General features: G+C 46.2%; 1 protein-coding gene and 1 pseudogene across 3 annotated transcripts in view; one reads left to right on the top strand and one right to left on the bottom strand.

The window, feature by feature from the left end:
• Nucleotides 1-19,826, bottom strand: part of LOC126471452 (uncharacterized) — a 413,388-nt gene that overhangs the window by 189,625 nt on the left and 203,937 nt on the right. The window lies entirely within an intron of this gene.
• LOC126472184 (5S ribosomal RNA) lies at nt 14,031-14,148 on the top strand (annotated as a pseudogene).

Genomic DNA, 19,826 nt, shown 5'->3' with positions numbered 1-19,826 from the left:
CTACAGTTCACATTTAAGTGTTGTCAGACGGCTCATAGAGCCACTTCCAGACTATTTCTCGAGCGTTCCGCTACTGAATAGCATTTAGGCAAAATGGATATTTACATCTTACTAGGCCAGTTCTGATCTCTGTTCTTTTATTACGATTGTCATTTATCCGTATCTAGGCTGGAGTCAAGAAAATATTTTCGTATTCGGACGAGAAAGTTTGTGACTGACAGTTTTTAAAATCTCTCGCTGCAACGAAAAGCCTTTGTTTTAGCGAGTGCCTCTTTAATTTACGTATCATGTCCGTCATACTCTCTTCCCTATTTCACGACGATACAAAACGAGCTACTCTTCTGGAAACTTTTCGACGTGCTCCCTGAACCCTATCTGATAAGGAGCCGATACAGCGTAGTAATAATTCAGAAGAAGATGGACAAGCGCAGTGTACGCAATCACACTAGGAGAATCATTGCTACTTCTAGTGTTCTGTCAATAATACGTAGTCTCTGATTCGCCTTTCCCACAACATTTTCCATGTGATGGTTCCGGTTCAGGTTGTTCGTAATTGTAATGCCTAGGTATTTAGTTGAACCGACAACCTTTAAATTTGTGGGATTTATCGTATGATCGAAATTTAACGGATTATTTTAGTACTCAAACTTTTTATTGTTTAGGGCCGCCTGTTACTTTTTGCACCATGTAGGTATTTTGTCTAATTAATTTTGCAGTCTGTTTTGATCTTCTGATGACTTGACTGGACATTGAAACGTGAACTCAATACATATGTACGAGGGGGTGCTGAAAAGTAATGCCTCCGAATTTTTTATTCTGTTGTCAATATCGGTTGAGGTATTGCATGTCACGGATATTACTCGGTCGAATTTCCCGCTTCGCCGACGCCAAGCTGCAACCCTCTGCCCCTAGAGGGTTCCAAGTTGTAGCGTGTAACGTGGCGGTGTGTAGTGTAACTATGACAGAAAACTGAAAGCACAAATCTGAAGAGAACGGTTACACATGGCGCTCCCTCTCCTGAATGAAAATGCCACACCACACACGAGCGCCCTGCGATATCTGCAACAATCCGACGCCTCGGGTTCACTGTCATTGGCTGCGCTCCATACAGTCCCGACTTGATCCCATCCGATTTTCATCTGTTTCCAAAACTTACGAAAACCTTCGGGTACTTCACTTTGATAGTGACAAAGCGGTGTAAGCAAAGGTGAGGCTGTGGCTCCGTCAACAAGGTGAAATATTCTACGGTGACGGTATCGACAAACTGGTCTCTCGTTGGGAGAAACATGATTGTCGCCAGGATGACTATGTTGAGAAATAAATACGTACACGTGAAGAATAAAGATGGAGAACGTTAATAAAGTTTGGTTTATTTGAAACGCTTTAAAAGTTTTCACATAAAAAAATTGGATCCATTACTTGTCAGCACGCCCTCGTAGAAAAGATCACAGACACCACTGGAGGTAAGGAATTTTTCTATGGCCACATTGCTCGTATGAGTCCTACACAGTTGAGCAGTCGGTCTTCTGCTACTTTCTCAACAAAAAATCCAAGCAGGTGTGGTTCACCGAGGTAGAAAAATACCCGCAAAAATGGGAATAACTCGACAGGATATCCATAACCGTCTTCCGCTCAAGAAGACTTTCCAATAGCTGCTTGGTTCGCAATAGAAGCAAAAACAAAAAGCTGGTAAAACGCTGACTGAAGCGAGGAAGGAATAGGACAGGAAACTAATTCAGGAACACTGAGCTAAAGCCAAAGTACAGACGCAAGAAAAAGGAAAAGTACAGTTGAAATAGCGTCTTCCGTAGATGGTAAATGCATGCATCAGATTGCTGCTGCTTTCGTCCTTATTAAGTCATTTATTAACACCACTTCAGAGGCATTCATTCAACTACTTATTCTGACGATCCAGTCAGCTTCCCAGCGCAACGGACCGCAGCTGGGTTTTATTCCGCTGATAGTTACTAAAAACTATATTTGGTTCCGCAAGTCACATAAAAATGTTCTTCTGAAATTTGTAAACTGAACCCTGTGGTGATGGTTCATCCTCCGCCTCTTATTTGTCGGCAGTATCACAAAGCTACGTGGCAGCACAACGCTCTCCCTGGCTTTATAATGCGAACCGCTTACTCTCAGTTGTCCTTGCGGGGATTAAGGAATTTCCATCCAGGAATCATCTTTGGCCGTTCCAAGGACAGGGTCTCTGGCAGTGGTACATGCAAACACCTTGGCCACGGACTAATAATTAGATCAGATATAACAAAAGTAAATGTCTTTTCTGTTTATGGTAGAAGAGTCTGCAGTGTGAAGCTGCCGACGCTCACATCCTGTCTCTTGACCACGTTCGGGAGGTTGAACAGTAATTGGGGAAATCAACTGGCATCAAAAAGTGTTCCAGTGGAAGGAATAAGAATAGCGAGCAGTTAAGCTGTAAAGCTTTTCTCTAAGGTCGTCAGTGGACGAGTGATTCAGTGAAAAGTATCCATAACTTGGAAAAAACAAATTGCGTTGCTCTACAATATCTAGACAGCATCCAAGAATTTCAGAGAGTTTAATTCTGTCTGGATGGCCCTTCCCTGCACTGAAGAGAATATTTTTACAGAAAGTTTATCTAGAATTCGCAGTACACTGCAAGGCCACTTAAGCCACCTTCATTTTTCATCGCTGTCCCAATACTTCACAAATGACAAAAGGCACCTCGTGTCTCGTGGTACGCAGAACTGCTCAAACAGTTGGAAAGCGTCACATATACATGAATACATAAATACATTGTTCTCTCTCTCTTTCTCTTTAATCATAAACCTCTTCCACAGTGCTCTTTTGGCTACAGGAAATCGCTATGTGGAGCCAGCCGTGTAATGACAGAGATAAAATAAACCTCCATTCTTGATGCTGCAGTTCTATAGAACGCGCTGTCTCTTAAGTCGTGAATGAGACAATACCACTTGTGTATACCATTCAGTTTTCCAACATGCCCTGAAGAATCGAGAATGAAATTTTCACTCTTCAGCGGAGTGTGCGCTGATATGAAACTTCCTGAAAGATTAAAACCGTGTACGGGACCAATACTCGAACCAGGGACCTTTGCATATCGTGGACAAGTGCTGTGCCATCTTTTTTTGTTCATCTCATTTTGTTTATTATTGTTTGTTGTATTTGTTCGGGGCAGACGTCCGATTACGCTTATTCGAGGTCATCGTTGATCCATTAACCCAACATTTTTATTGCAGAGGGTAGCTATCCCTCTGACCGAACATGCTGAACTACCGTGCCGGCAACCATCTCAGCTACGCAAGCACGGCTCACGATCTGTTAAAATGGTTCAAATGGGTCTGAGCACTATGGGACTTAACATCTGAGGTCATCAGTCCCCTAGACTTAGAAGTACTTAAACCTAACTAACCTAAGGACATCACACACATCCGTGCCCGAGGCAGGATTCGAACCTGCGACCGTAGCGGTCGCGCGGTTCCAGACTGAAGTGCCTAGAACCGCTCGGCCACACTGGCCGGCTCACGATCCGTCTTCAAGGCTTTACTTCAGGCAATACCTCGTCTCCTACCTGCTAAACTTCACAGAAGCTCTCCTGTGAAACTTTGCGGTACTAGTACTGCTGAAAGAGGGTACTGCGGGGACATGGCTTAGCCACAAGCTGGGGGATATTTCCAGAATGATATTTTCATTCTGCAGCGGAGAATTTCGTTCTGGAAACATTCCCAAGGCTGCGGCTAAGCCATGTCTCAGCAATATCCCTTCTTCCAGGAATGCTAGTCTTACAAGTTCCGCAGGAGAGCTTCCGGCCATGTTACGGATTGCGCGGCCCTTCTGCCGGAGGTTCGACTCCTCCCTCGGGCATGGATGTGTGTGTTGTTCTCAGCATAAGTTAGTTTAAGTAGAGTGTAAGTCCAGGGACCGATGACTTCGGGAGTTTGGTCACACACACACACACACACACACACACACACACACACACACACACACACACACACACACATGCGCGCGCGCGTGAGAGAAAGAGAGAGAGAGAGAAGTTTGAAAGGCACGAGACGAAGTACTGCGGAAGTAAAGCTGTGAGGACTGGTCGTGAAGCTCGCTTGGGTAGCTCAGATGGTACAGCACTTGCCCGCGAAAGGCAAAGGCCCCGGTTTCTAGTCTTTGTCCGGCGCGCAGTTTTAATCTGCCAGGAAGTTTCCTTGAAGAATATTTTCAAGCTTGGACCGTGCAGGCAATTTCACTTTACAGCAGAAAGGGATCGGCGCACTGCCATTTTGGAATCAACTGGTACGGTTGTGTCAGCCCAGACCAGAAAGTACATAACCGACTCCATATGGTCACTCTGACGCCTATAGAGCCATCTGTACTCTCCTCCCCTTCCTCCCTCCTCTCCACTCCCCCCTCCCCTCCCCTCTATTCTTCTCCTCCCCTCCTCACCCTCCGTCCCTTCTCTTCCCCCTCCCCCTCCCCCAAACACACTCACACACACAGCGCCGTGAGGCATGCAAAAGGCTGGCCACAGAAAAATGTGTAAAGAATGATTTTGTTAAATTGGAAAAACTGCAGGGAACGATCGCTGAGAAGATGAGGAACAGAAAAGGTCATATGGATGTAAGGGCGGAAATGTTCTCCAAGGGGAGTACACCCATTTGAAGGTGGAGGTAAAAAGTGTTTGACGGTGACCCTGGTATCAGCGCTAGGCAGTTGCCTGACTGCGTAGATAAGTCAGATGGCCTTATGGAATATTCTTCGTGATATATCTGGTATTCCGGCCCGATGTGTTTGAAGGCTCTGTGCACAGCATGGAAATCGATGACGGTCCCCGGGCAACGCAGCTGGGTCTGCGGGCGCTGCAGCCGCCGCAGCAAGCGCCGCCGCCCGGCCACGCCCACAGTGCCGGCCTGTCGGCGCCCGTGGCTTCCCTTTAAAAGCCGACTGTAAGTAGTCAGTTGTGATCCCTCTACGCTAAATTAAAAATCTCCTACAAATCGCTGTCTTGGCTCTGAATTCGCTACATCTTAGTTTTCGATTTTGGTTTGCTCGCTGTATTTGTTATTCTGTCATGTCGTCTCCGTTCTCTCTCTCTCTTCTCTCTCTCTCGTGTTGTCCATCTATTAAGCCGTTCTATCACAGGACGTGGAAACGTACATGGACGAGGAGCTGATGACGTCACAGCGTGGAATTCGAGGCCCACTAGAAAGTGGCCCTGCAACGAACTTGTGACGTCAGACTAGTCGGCATGTCCGCCACACTTCGAGAACGCTCGGCAACGTGCAAGGCCCACGAGAAATCAATACGTAATTGAAAAGGTACCCACTAAATGTCTTACCTTCGTCGTGTGCTATGGAGAGCTTGCACGCGGTTAAATGCTCAGCCATGAATTATTAAACTCGTCTGAAATACCGAGTGGTTATAATGAAACTTTCCCTATTTAGCAAGTTATAGCACGGAAACTAATTACCGTAGGAGTACTAAACTTGATAACATTAATTTCAAGGATAAGGGGAAGAGAAATGATGCAGAATCAATTCAACTGAAACACTTTTAATGTGCTGCTAAGGTACATCATACCATTACATGCCCGGTACCATTACTGCTACAAAAGAGGCTCAGTATGGCGCCCATCAGTTTCCAGAAGAGTCTGAAAGAGGAGGGTTGCATTCCGCACAGCAGAACGAAGCATGTCCGTAGGTATGCCGGCTACCTCTCTTGATGTGCTGCGCTTCAGATCAGCACATGTGTTAATGTTGCCCTGGTAAACCCTATCCTTCAGGTAGCTCCACAATCAGAAATCACAGGGAGTGAGATCAGGTGATCGTGCCCGCCAAGCATTTGGAAACGATCGGCTGATGATTCGATCGTTTCCGAATGTGTTTCGGAGAAGCAGGTGAACTTCACGAGGGGTGGGCCCCATCTTGCACGAAAGCTGTTGAGTTCAATGCGTCTCTCTCCTTAAGGGCGGTCACAACATGCTGGCGGAGCATATCGCAGTTAACACTGGCCAGTCACACTGCACGTCTTTGGTCGTTGAGCGCCAACCTGTTCAAAAAAGAATGCGCCAATGATGAATGTGAAACCATACCAAACAGTGACACGTTCACCATACAGAGGAACTTCATGCACAGTGACTGGAGGTGAAGATCTCAACATTCGGCAATTCTGTGTGTTCACCTCACCCGTCAGAAAAATGAGCTTCGTCTGTCCATAGGATCGTCCAGGGCCAGCTCTCGTCAACTTCAGTCTTTGCTAAAAAGTGGAGAGCGAAGTCAACACGTCGTTGTGCGTCCTGTGGTGCAAGCTGCTTTACGATGTGGATCTTGTACGGATACCATTTGAGAATGGTTCGAAGCGCCTTCCGTACAGTGGGTCACAGGATGTTCAGTTGTCGTGACACAGAACGCGCAGTGCCTGACGATCGGGAATTGGGCGCAGTGTTGTCTGCCATAGAAACAGCGATTTCATCAACCACCTGTGGTGCAACCGGTCGTCGGTCTCTCTCCAGTTGATTCAAACTTCTTCATCAAGTGCAGAAAGAGAACTGTTCCGTAATCCTTTCAGCCGGCGATATTCTCGAAGTGCAGCTGCAGCATTACTGTCGTTTTGATAATAGATCTTGACCAATAATGCCCTGTTCCTTTTGTCCAAGCCCATGTTGACACGTCAATAAGTGAACTGCGACTGGTCAGGTGTGTGAGGCTATGAATCACGATGAGTGATCACGGCACCCAGTGGCCATAGTTGGAACTGGACGGTGGCGCTGTGGCGCATGGAAATCATGCACCTCATAGTCTGAACACTGATGCTACCAAGTTTGGTACTCGTAAGATTACTAGGTTCCGTGTTATAACGTGTTCAATAGGGACAGTTTAATTATAACCATCCGGTAGTTACTCTTTCTTCGCCGGAGACGGTGCTGGCACGCGTAAGACCTACAGTGTCATGCGCTGTGACGTACGCGCCACAGCCCGCCTTTCTCGGGGGCCTCGGTGGAATTCCACGTTCCACTACAATGCGGAGCGGGAAATAAAAGAACTGGCATCTCAGATTTTTGTCTCGCGGAGAGGAACGTGGCCAATGAGACGGGACATAATTTTACGTAACAAGCGGAACATAGGAACCGTCACATTGTACGGCGTTAAACATAGTATTTGGTTCGTTTTCTTTTTCATACAGTACGTGGTATGAATGTAAGCTGTTTCAAAGGATCAGCAAATTGAGGATCTCTCGAAAACGCGCCGTTTAAGCTACGATTTGTTATAATAAAATGACAGGAAACTACACATCGGTAGGCAAAGGCTTCTTACAGTTGAGGCTGTTAGTGTCATAACTTCGGCGCTACGAAAGTATACCGTTTCATTGGTACGGCACAATGTACATCTATCAGAAGCGCGATTTTTTGTACAATTTACATATTAAATTTCAAATAATGACATTTATGGATACAGTCTTTTGACACGGTATGCAATAAATGGAGGCCCTAGTGCTATCTCGAAGCTGTAGCGTAGTTGATAGCGTCGTGAGCAGTGAAGTTTAAAATAGAAAATTCGTGTCCAGTTCCATCAAATTTTTTTCACCTTTCGTTTTCTAAAAGATTCTGGGTCTTTCTCATTCATTTAGTAGAAGTGTTATCGCAAAAGTCGATGTTATTTATTATAAATAATGTATTTGCTGCAGTTCTTGTCGCAAAGGCCAAGTGGCCAGAAATCTTAACATGACTGGCAGACTATGTCAGAGAGTAGACACAAGTTGCACACCAGAAGTTTTTGTTTGCTATTGTGCAATTTTCTGTAAAATATTTATACCTATCTCTAGGTTTATGGACTGGTTCATGTTTGTCATGTTTGTATATTCCCAGGAAATATCTTCTTCAATGAAGGTGAGCAGCTTCGAAAAGGTCTCCTCTTCCATTCGAACGAAATTACGAAACGAGTCTTCATCTAGAAATCTATGTGATGAAGAACGTTATTTCAGTGTGGGATATCGAGAATATGGATAGTATGCATGAGCAAACTGACATTAAATACCGGCAAATTTGCTGTTAAAGCCATCGCCAAGTCCAGAATCTTCGCTATTTTCTCCGCTCTTTTTCGACAATCGCTATTAGTGTTAACACAGCTACTTCACAGGCGTCCACTTTCGTAAAGAAACTGCGTGGTCTGCGAGTGAAATAAAGCCGAAAATGGCTGCTGGAGAGCGCTGAGAGCGTAAATCACGTTAATCCGTGTCGAGGGCGCTGTTTCTCGTGAAGTCGGATGTCCTGTCTGTGTCCACGTCAACGTTAGCTGCCTTGTCCAGTGCGAGGAAGGTACTCGGCCAGTCACCGCTGCTTCTCGAGTCCTTTTGTCTGATTCCGGTCACTATAATTGGTGACGAGGTAAAAAGATTAGCGGCGTTACGTAGACGCCAATGTCTTGCAACTCACGGAACAGCAACAGCAACAGCTGCTCCTGCAGCAGCAATTGCTACAACAGTTCCAACAACAATTTCAACAACAGCAACAGCAGTTATAAAAACAATTTCAACTTTTGTCGGCGCGCTTACACATGCAGGGTTCCCAACATATCGTGGCTACGGTCACTTACGAGGCGGAGGGCTGCCTGCCCTTATTTCCGCCGTTTAATGATACGAAGGACGACTGGGACACGTATTTGCAGCGGCTCAAACAGCACTTCGACACTTTTCAGGTTTCGGATAACACTCTCCAACGGTCGCCCTTCCTTTCTTGCGCTTTCTCAGAGGCGTTATTCTTGCTAAAGAATTTGTTTCCAATATCGAATATGGTTGCACTCACGTTCGGAGAGATGTGTCCGTTGTTGTCCACTTATTATTCACAACGGCTCCGTGTGGTCGCATCGCACGTCGAGTTTCATCAATACCACAAACAACCTGGTCAGTCGCATCGCTAGTGGTTGATGATGTTTGTTTTGTGGGGCGCTCAACTGCGCGGTTATCAGCGCCAGTACAAAGTCCCAATCTCTACACAGTCCAATATCGCCATGTTCACGAATGATGAGGAAAACACAAACACCCAGTCTCCGGACACAGAAAATCCCAAATCCGGCCGGGAACCGAACCTGGGACACCGTGATCCAGAGGTTGCAACGCTAGCCGCTAGACCGCGATCTGCGGACCCGCTAGTGATTGACGGATTTGGAAGTGTTGAGTCGACATTGCGATTTCACTTGTACGAAGCCGGTTCGCAAAACTGCCGCTTACACAACAAGGACGAGATCCGCGCCACTGACCGCAACGTTTCTCTATGCCAGGTGGTAATCTGAGTGGGACTTCTGCCATCTGAGCCACTGTCGCCCCCGCCGCTGCGCCCCAGCACATTCGATACTGCAGTGCCTGTGTTGTTAAGAACAACAACGCAATGTTCCTTCTGACGTGCATGAATGTACGAAGCGACCGCTGTGACCAAGCGGTTCTAGGCGCTTCAGTCCGGAGCCGCGCTGCTGCTACGGTCGCAGGTTCGAATCCTACCTCGGACATGGATGTGTGTGATGTCCTTAGGTTAGTTAGGTTTAAGTAGTTCTATGTCTAGGGGACTGATGACTTCAGATCTTAAGTCCCATAGTGCTTAGAGCCATTTTGAATGTACGAAGAACCGGCACTGCAGCGACTACAGCTGTTATGAAATACATTAAATCTATTCGCAATTGCGAATACGAATAACCGTCAGCTGTATAAAGAAATGACGACAATGAAAATTGATGTCGGGCCAGGATTCGAACCCCGAGTTCCAGCTTGACGCGAGTAATCGTCTTCACCGGGTTGCTATCCGCGCACGACTCATGGTCAGACCCAAACTTCTATATGTCGTCTTTCCTCCATCACAACCTTAACTCGTACACACATTACGTAATTCCCATACAGGGGAGGATATTTTAATTGAAAGTCGCTGCCTGGTATATGATATTGCAGTGCGTCTGTTGTTAAGAATGTTCATTGTCGTCATGCCCTTATACGGCTGACGCTTTTTGGTATTCGCAACTGCGTATACATGTCATGTACTTCGTAATGGCTGTAGTCACCGCAGTTCCTTTTCCCTGAGACATGCACGCTTGTCAGAAGGTACACAGCATCACTCTTCTAAACAACAAAGGCGCTGCAATATCGTATTTATCTGCCGATACCAGGTAGCGACTTTAATTTAAAGTGCCCTCCACAGTATGGAAATTACATAATGTGTGTACGAGTACAGGTGTGACGCAGGAATGACTACATGTGGGAGTTTATGTCTGACCGTGAATGGTGGACGGATAGACAGAGCGGTTAAGGCGACTGCTCACGTAAAGCGGCTAATCCATGTTCGAGTCCCTGTCCGGCACAAATTTTAATTTCCGCCATTCCCTTACGTTTCATGTGCCCCAGCACACTGCCAGGCATCCCAGATTTTTCGTCCCCTCCGGTGGGTTTCTACGCTGGGCATTGTACTGTCTGCCATCGAGTTCCCCTACATGGCAGGCAGCACCGCATAACAGCCACGCTATGAGGGAAACAAACCAACAGCCAAACAGGCGAAGACATCAGGTAAACACGCCGAAGATTCCAGTCGATTAACAGGAACCTTTCCTTGCAGAGGTCGCCGCGACATATCCGGCCACGGATTCCTACGCCGGGTTTCTATTGGCTCCAGCTCACTATATAGGCCCGGCCGGTCGAAGGCAGACCAGTCTTCGTCCGCTGCTAATGGCAACCGCTATAGCAGTGTCTCCGAGAAGATATCACCGAAGCCGCTGTACTGCACCGCCGATCGAAGTACCAGCCGACCGAGAGGAACAACATCTCCGGCTAGATCGACGGACGTCTACATCTGTTGTACAGCCAGCTATTGTATTGTAGAACAAGTTACGTTCAATAAACTGTTGGAGAATACAACAGACATCAACCCGTGCCACCTATTCGCCTTCCTCAGCATCGTCCGGCGCGCTTCTAGTCCTACGCGCCCATTTTAGGGGGGAGGGGTCTGGTATCCCGGCCCGGGGCCCGGAGTGTTTGAAAGCGCGCTGGACGCTACGGAAATCGATGGCGGCCGGTGGGCGGCGCGGCTGCGTCTGCGGGCCCTGCTGCTGCCGCCGCCCACCGTGCCGGCGTCTTCGGACACTCTCCGTTGGTCATCTGGGCTCAGTTCGAAGCGGGACTCACCACTGAATGCAATTCTGCTCCGGTCAATGAGACGTCAGAAGATGTGTCTAGAGACGCCCCAGAGACAGCGCGATACCAACCTGCATGTCGACCGCCATACGGCCCGACAACCACGAGAGATGGTCTCGAGTGGCATTTCTTTTCGTAGCAGGACTCCTTTGGTTGTCATCCGCAGCACCCTTACAGCACAACGGCGCGTCAACGATATTATACACCTCGTTTTGTTGCCCTTCATAGCAAGTCGTCCTGGGCTTACATTTCAGCAAGATAATGCCCGCCTACACACGACGAGAATTTCTAACGCCTGTCTTCGTGCTTGCCAAACCCTACGTTGGCCAGCAAGGTCTCTCGCCAACAGAGAGCGTTTGGAGCATTACGTGCAGGGTGCTCCAACTATCTTCAGATTTTGACGCTCTAATGTGCCAGTTGGAAAGAATTTGGGACGATATCCCTCAGAAGAACATCCGACAAGTCTATCAATGCCAAGCCGAATAACCTCTTGCATAAGGGTCAGAGGTGGAACAGCACAATACTGGCTCTGAGCACTATGGGACTTAACATCTGAGGTCATCAGTCCCCTAGAACTTAGAACTACCTAAACCTAACTAACCTAAGGACATCACACACATTCATGCCCGAGGCAGGATTCGAACCTGCGACCGTAGCGGTCGCGCGGTTCCAGACTGAAGCGCCTAGAACCGCTCGGCCACACCGGCCGGCACACAATACTGACTTGCTCAGTTTGTGAAGGTCTTTGTGTTGAATAAATCATCCAATTTTTTGCTTGTTTGTACATGTACATTGCATCTACCAGTTTTCGCCCCACTCTGACAATTCCTTGGTGATGTACCGCTTTTTTTGTCTTAGGGTGTATTTCATAGAGACGTGTTGTCCATGTGGTGCAGTTTCTAGGGTACTAGTGGTCGTTCTAACATCACATAAATTCCATAGATTCCAACAGTAGAACCCAAGACGAATTCCGTATGGAATAGTGGTAGATTCATTGTATTGTATGGAACAGGGGACCTAGAAACGATGGAGAGGCTTCGTCCCTGTCATAGCCCTCTGTGGTTCACAACCCCACAACAGGCTGCAGCAGTCCACTCACCCCACCGTCGCTTCACACCGAACCCAGGGCTATTGTCCGGTTCGGTCCCCACCCTCCCCCCTGGGAACATCTCACACCAGACGAGTGTAACCCCAAATGTTTACATGGTAGAGTAATTACGGTGTAAACGCGCGTGGAGACAGTGTTTGCGCAGCAATCGCCGACATAGTGTAACTGAGGCGGAATAAGGGAAACCATCACGCATTTACTGAGGCAGATGGAAAAACCATCTTAAAAACCATCCACAGACTGGCCGGCACACCGGACCTCGACACTAATTCGCCGGGTGGATTCGTGCCAGGGACCGGCACGGCTTCCCACACGGAAAGCAGTGCACCAGACCGCATGGCTAACTGGGAAGGCCAGTAGATTCGTACTATAGATTCAAATATTTTCCCAACAAACTGTAATAGTAACAGGATTTCTAAATCATATCCCTACACTCACATTACTCATCTATTCACAGTGGAAGCTTATTTGTAATGGTTTATGATATCAATGCACAGCGAAAGCTCGTTTGCGACGAGCTATTACAAATCGCACCTATCACACCAGCTGACAGCTGTGGCGCTTTGTCGCGCTGAGCAGAGGATGTGACTCATATGTTTGGAATCTGTTTACAGACAGGCAAACGCTTTTGTGGATGCAGGTAGCAGTCTCGACAGTTGGCGTCGCTGAGCCGATCTCCACTATAAAGGGTGTAACAAAAATGTATGGCACAAACTGCATGACATATTCCTCACAAGTAGTTGAAAAAATTGTGTTGCCATGTTACGACTCATTTTCTCCAGCTCAGTAATCATGGGAAACACACACGAACAGAACACACCAGCATACCACATGCAATTCTTTCTCACAGGAGATGTTCAATATGCACTCCGTGGGCATTGATATATTCATCAACCCACCAGTGTAGTGAATCTCGGCTACTTTGATATATCCCTGGAGCATTGCATATGGTTTTGCAGCCTTCTATAATATGGGCACGGAGACTCTGAACATCTTGTACTGGGGTTCCATACACAAGAGCTTTCAAATGCCCCCACAAATGAAAGTCCAACGGGTTTTTAGGTCTGGAGAGTGTGGAAGGCCAGGCAATTGGCCCATCTCTACCCATCTATCCGTCACCAAATCTGTTGGTTAGAAGCCGACAGACATTAAGACTAAAATGAGTAGAATCTCCATCGTGCATGAAGTACATGTTTTGTCGCACAACTAACAGCACATCTGCTAATAAATTAGGAAGAACATTCTCTACAAAATTATAACTCACAGAACTGAGCCTGGGTGAAAGGAAGTAAGGCCCTACCAAACAGTCACCAACAATGTTAGCCCAAACATGTCAGAAAATCTTTATTGATGATTTGCTTCAACAGTTGCCTGAGGATCGGCGTCCATCCATATATGACGATTGGGAAAATTTGCAGTCTGATCTCGTTGAAGCTCGTTGGAGAAAATGAGTTGTAATGTGGAAACAAAGAGTTTCCGGAACCATAATCATATAAAATAATTTCTTCGTCTATGCGTTAGGAAAGTGTCCTGCAATTTGTCCCATACGTTTTGTTACACCCTGTATTGTTTTGTTTCGCATCCGACAGGAGGCGTCTGGGCCCTGCACCTTGCACAGCTGACTGTTTTTCGTACTGAAATGCTGCATACAACTTTGTTACAAACCATTACTCTCGTAATGTTTCATTCTTTTCATCGCATGTATTTTTAAAATTTTTCGTGGTCACATAGCTCTTTCACTTAGTATAAAGGTGTTTTGCTATCACTGTGCAACGGCCTTGCCTCAGTGGATACACCGGTTCCCGTGAGATCACCGAAGTGAAGCGCTGTCGGGCGTGGTCGGCACTTGGATGGGTGACCATCCAGGCCGCCATGCGCTGTTGCCATTTTTCGGGGTGCACTCAGCCTCGTGATGCCAATTGAGGAGCTACTCGACCGAATAGTAGCGGCTTCGGTCAAGAATACCACCATAACGACCGGGAGAGCGGTGTGCTGACCCCACCCCCCTCCTATCCGCATCCTCTACTGAGGATGACACGGCGGTCGGATGGTTCCGGTAGGCCACTCGTGGCCTGAAGACGGAGTGCGGAGTGCTATCACTGTGCTTGAAACATGTCTGTTGCATAGTATCCTCCCATATTTGGACGTATCTGAGGTGGCTGGCTGTTGACATAACAGTCACCTGCACATTAATTTCTTGCAGTGATTTTTATGAGCATAATACTTGAACCTATTTTTTTTGTTTCCTGAACCACTGAAACAAGTACTCTGAGGGGATAAGCATGCCTGAATTTTTTTAATTTCCCTGCGAAATGTATGTGTGGGCCATCAATCATTTTTAAACTTAGGACAATTTTGAATTTCCTGCTATTTTTCAACATGCACTAAAGTGTAAGTATGCTGTTTGCATTTTCAAATTTTCCTCTCATTTCAACTTGGTTCACGTGGACTGTGATGTTCGAAAGGTTGTGTGTGTGAATGCTGTGCCGCCACAAATAAACTATTAGTGGCGGAAATTGGAACCACTAATTTGGATAATTTCCCACATTTTTTAACTCAGGGTTGTGTACGCTGTGTTGGGGTGGCATATCTCAGTCTGCACTTCCTTTCAGACAGTCAAGCAGTGTGAAATCACAGTGCACAGAGACCTGGTGAGATGAGGCAAGTTGCCTATACATCTGGTGCTAGAGCACATGCAAGATACATATTCATGTGCCATCAGCCTGATGCAGTTGACGATGGCTGGCAGCTCTCCTTAACACAATGCGTGTGGTTCCAGTGTGGTAGCACCAACACGGCAGTTATGAACTTTGTGATGTGTGGAGAAGGGACACTTCCTGCATTTTTTGTTAATTAAACATGCAATTTTTCATATCCTGTCCCAGCAGTGGTGGCAACTGTTTACACAATAAAGATGAGCAAAGCGCAAGAGGACATTAACTTAGGACAGTCAGCTGCAAACTTATGGTGGCAATCGTTTGCACATGTAAGCTGTGTGAGTTTTAAACTTAGAGGCAAGTGGACTCTTAGCACAATTGCAACGTCATAGGAGTGGAGGAAAACCACAAATTTTTGAATTTCCCATCATTTTATACTTAGGGTAGGATAGTAAACTTAGAACAGACATGAAATCTGGCAGTGATGCAGGCTGTGGTGAGGTCTGCCACATTAGACTGTGACATTATAGAGCTGGAGAAAAACCACGAAATCTGACAACCATGCAGGCTGTGCTGAGGTCGATCATCTTGGATTGTGACATCGTAGGCTGTGTTGACATGAGCTATCTTGGATTGGCGGGAAATCTGACAATCAAGCAGGTTGTGGATTGTGACACCCTATGGCTGTGCTAAGGTTAGCCATCTTGGAAATCATACCGATAGGATATTTGTCCATCTTAGGTTTCCGAGCAATTTACACTTATGACAACTGGATGAGGTCTGTCATCTTGGAATACGCAATTTTGTATGTAGGACAGTTTGGCTGTTTTTGAATTTCTCACCAGTTTTTGAAGAAGGAAAGGAAGGGAGATTAGGGTTTAATGCCCCATTGATGATGAGGTCATTACAGATGAAGCACAAGCTCAGATTGTTTAAAGGTTGGGGAAGAAATTTGATTATGTCCTTTCAAAGGAACCATCCTGGAATTTACCTGGAGTGATTTAGGGAAATTGTGGAAAACTAAATCAGGATGGCTGGATGCAAGTGCAGTGTGCTAAACACTGCACCACGTCACTCAGTGTCAAGTTTCGAATTTCCCCCATTTCAGACACAGGGAAGTTGGCCTATGACGTCATAGGGATTGCAGGAAAACTAGCAACAGTGCATGACGTCACAGGGGTGGAGGATGAGGGGGGAATCTGACAACAATGCAACCTGTGTTGCAACCCTCATAACTCCATTACTAACATTAACATTTACTTGTGTACATCAGAAAACAGCATGTTATTGTATTTAGTAGTTGTAGGTATATTTTGGAGATCTTTCTTAGATCTCTGTCACTGAAACATCAGACAGAGCATCTCTTCTGTAGGAAACAAAAATTTGACCAACCAGATTTATATGCATGTGCCAATTACGTCAGAAGCGCATCATATGGAAAACAACTATCACGAATTTGCTCAGCAGTTGTTTACATCGTTTACAAATAAAAAGACTGCTTTTTTGTAACTAAGAATTCCAAAAACATCGTCGGGTGCTTGTTTGTAAATAACTGCTGAAGTACACTACTGGCCATTAAAATTGCTACACCACGAAGATGACGTGCTACAGACGCGAAATTTAGCCGACAGGAAGGAGATGCTGTGATATGCAAATGATTAGCTTTTCAGAGCATTCACACAAGGTTGGCGCCGGTGGCGCCATCTACAACGTGCTGACATGAGGAAAGTTTCCAACCGATTTCTCATACACAAACAGCAATTGACCGGAGTTGCCTGGTGAAATGTTGTTGTGATGCCTCGTGTATGGAGGAGAAATGTGTACCATCACGTTTCCGACTTTGATAAAGGTCGGATTGTAGCCTATCGCGGTTGCGGTTTATCGTATCACGACATTGCTGCTCGCGTTGGTCGAGATCCAATGACTGTTAGCAGAATATGGAACCGGTGGGTTCAGGAAGGTAATACGGAACGCCGTGCTGGATCCCAATGGCCTCGTATCACTAGCAGTGGAGATGACAGGCATCGTATCCGCATGGCTATAACGGATCGTGCAGCCGCGTCTCGATCCCTGAGTTAACAGATGGGGACGTTTGCAAGACAACAACCATCTGCACGAACAGTTCGACGACTTTTGCAGCAGCATGGACTATCAGCTCGGAGACCATGGCTGCGGTTACCCTTGGCGCTGCATCACAGACAGGAGCGCCTGCGATGGTGTACTCAACGACGAACCTGCGTGCACGAATGGTAAAACGTCATTTTTTCGGATGAATCCAGGTTCTGTTTACAGCATCATGATGGTCGCTTCCGTGTCTGGCGACAACCCTTCATTCAATCCCTGCGAAACCCTACATTTCAGCAGGATAATGCACGGCCGCATGTTGCAGGTCCTGTACGGGCCTTTCTGGATACAGAAAATGTTCGACTGCTGCCCTGGCCAGCACATTCTCCAGATCTCTCACCAATTGAAAACGTCTGGTCAAAGGTGGCCGAGCAACTGGCTCGTCACAATACGCCAGTCACTACACTTGATGAACTGTGGTATCGTGTTGAAGCTGCATGGGCAGCTATACCTGTATACGCCATCCAAGCTCTGTTTGACTCAATGCCCATGCGTATTAAGGCAGTTATTACGGCCTGAGGTGGTTGTTCTGCGTACTGATTTCTCAGGATCTATGCACCCAAATAGCTTGAAAATGTAATCACATGTCAGTTCTAGTAGAATATATCTGTCCAATGAATATCCGTTTATCATCTGCATTTCTTCTTGGTGTAGCAATTTTAATGGCGAGTAGTGTAATTTACTAGACAGTTTTAAAATTATTATTAATAAAGTTTTGTTCCATGGCGGAGTTATCACGTCTCCAAAGGTGGTTTATTGAAGACTAATTAATAGCAAATTTCACATGCTGAAATGTCCTGGAAATTGACAGGAGGAACTTTAGAATCTAACGAACCGTCGATGATCAGAGCAGTAAAGGCGAAGAACTAGTTCGATTTTAGAAAGACAGGTTCTGACGTTTGGGAAACCACCAAAAAGCTAAATCTGTATAGTTTAACACGCTTTCAGTGCCGTATTCAATGCGACACCTCTCTCGTTTTCCATCTGTATGCTTTGTATCAGTTAAATAGCGCACGAGCTCTTCCTGATGAAACAGCACGTTACATTATGATTTAGCAGTACTTTCTTGAACTTGAACTTGTATGATGAGATAAATTTTTCTGCAAAAAGACAGATTATTGGATCACAGGTCACCAGTTGAGATAGGGGCTTCCGTATTCGTGCTGTACATGTGACTGACCTCCGTGATAACTCCGAAAAATCTGTCAGCTTCTGTGGAACGATTGTCCTCTTTCCATTATGCAATGCGAACACCATCAGTCGAATGTGCTACATAAAAAAGTCTTAAGACAGACACTATTTATTTAATGTCTTTTACATTTACGGATTATATACGCCAATGTGCACTCCATGGGGAATGTGTACGTAGAGGCGGGTAATGTATTTTTAGAATCCTTTGTTCGGACGGGTTTCCGGAACTTTAAAAGTAGCTTTTCACGTAATATACGGAGCCTTACTTGTGGTCTCTTCTACCTAAGTCTGATCAGTATTTCAGTAATGCTCTCGTGTCGATCAAATGGGCTTGTGAAAAACCGCGTACCTCTTCTTTAAACTTTATCAGTTTCCTTTCTCACTCCACGTTCATAATGGTTCTACACAAGAGGTGTTAAACTGACTGCCGAGCGACTGAACGAATGCTTCCAATCCATTACATGGTCAGTCAGATAACACGAGCGCTTCTTCTTTCTTAGAGAATATACGTCTCCTATGAGTCGTACACGTGAAATGCAGCCTACCATTTACCTCTCCCACTATAATATTCATGTGTTCGTGTCAACTTACATGGCTTTGAGGATCACGCCGAATTACGATACACATACCTTGAAATCAGGCGACCTAGACGTCAATGGTTTAATGTGAGGTTCGTTCGATCCTTACGGCTTGTCTATCTCTGAGGCCATACTTTTGACTGAACTGCACCTATTGAAACGAAAAAAAAAAAAGGTTTTCTTTTGTTGCTGTGTTATGTATTTCCATTGCGACGTACATTGGGCAATGAACGAGCGAGCTAGATATCTGCACTACGGAGACTTCTAGTGGCAATCACATGGACCAACAACTTACTGTCGGTGCCCAAGGTAAAATTTTAGTTTCGTTACGTAAGTTACACCTCTGATCTTGCGCCCAGTAGTTTTCCAGATGCGTGCTTACGGTTCAGATCGTGGACAAGACATCAACGCGAATTCACTACCATGCTCGTCAAACCAGTGTGTCACGATTCTGGCTTTGTGACACGTGCAGTTATCCACACACTCATCGCCGGCGGGAAAGACATCAAGCATGAATGGATGCATGCTGCCTGCAATCGTGTTCGCGTAATCCAGAGCTTCCATGTCTTCGATTATTTCCACTGGTCTCATGGAAACGCAGATGATTCTCTGCTGTAGCACAATACTGCCACCACTGGCCTGCATCTGATGCGCGGTGCGTGTCTTTTTTTATCATTATTATTTCAATTTATTGGCGTTCGGGTCGTGCCCATTCCGCCATCTCAATAAAGATAAAACGATACGATAACGTATTGGAGACGATTTTCTTGTCACGACGATACGAACGTAGAGGTAACACAACGCCCAGTCCCTGAGCGGAGAAAATCTCCGACCCGGCCGGGACTCGAACCCGGGACCCTTCCACTAGCAATCTGCACAGTGTATATTTCGAGTAGCCGTTCACCTGGATGACGGTGTATCCGGACGTAACCACAGAGCTGACGTTCCAAGATGCTACTCGATGCGAGTGTAAAATGAATGTGCGCAATGGAAAAACTGAATGCGTAAATGAAG

The sequence above is a fragment of the Schistocerca serialis genome, chromosome 3, assembly GCF_023864345.2.
Source record: "Schistocerca serialis cubense isolate TAMUIC-IGC-003099 chromosome 3, iqSchSeri2.2, whole genome shotgun sequence".
Classification (NCBI taxonomy): Eukaryota; Metazoa; Arthropoda; class Insecta; order Orthoptera; family Acrididae; genus Schistocerca; species Schistocerca serialis.
This window is presented reverse-complemented; position numbering and strand designations above follow the sequence as displayed.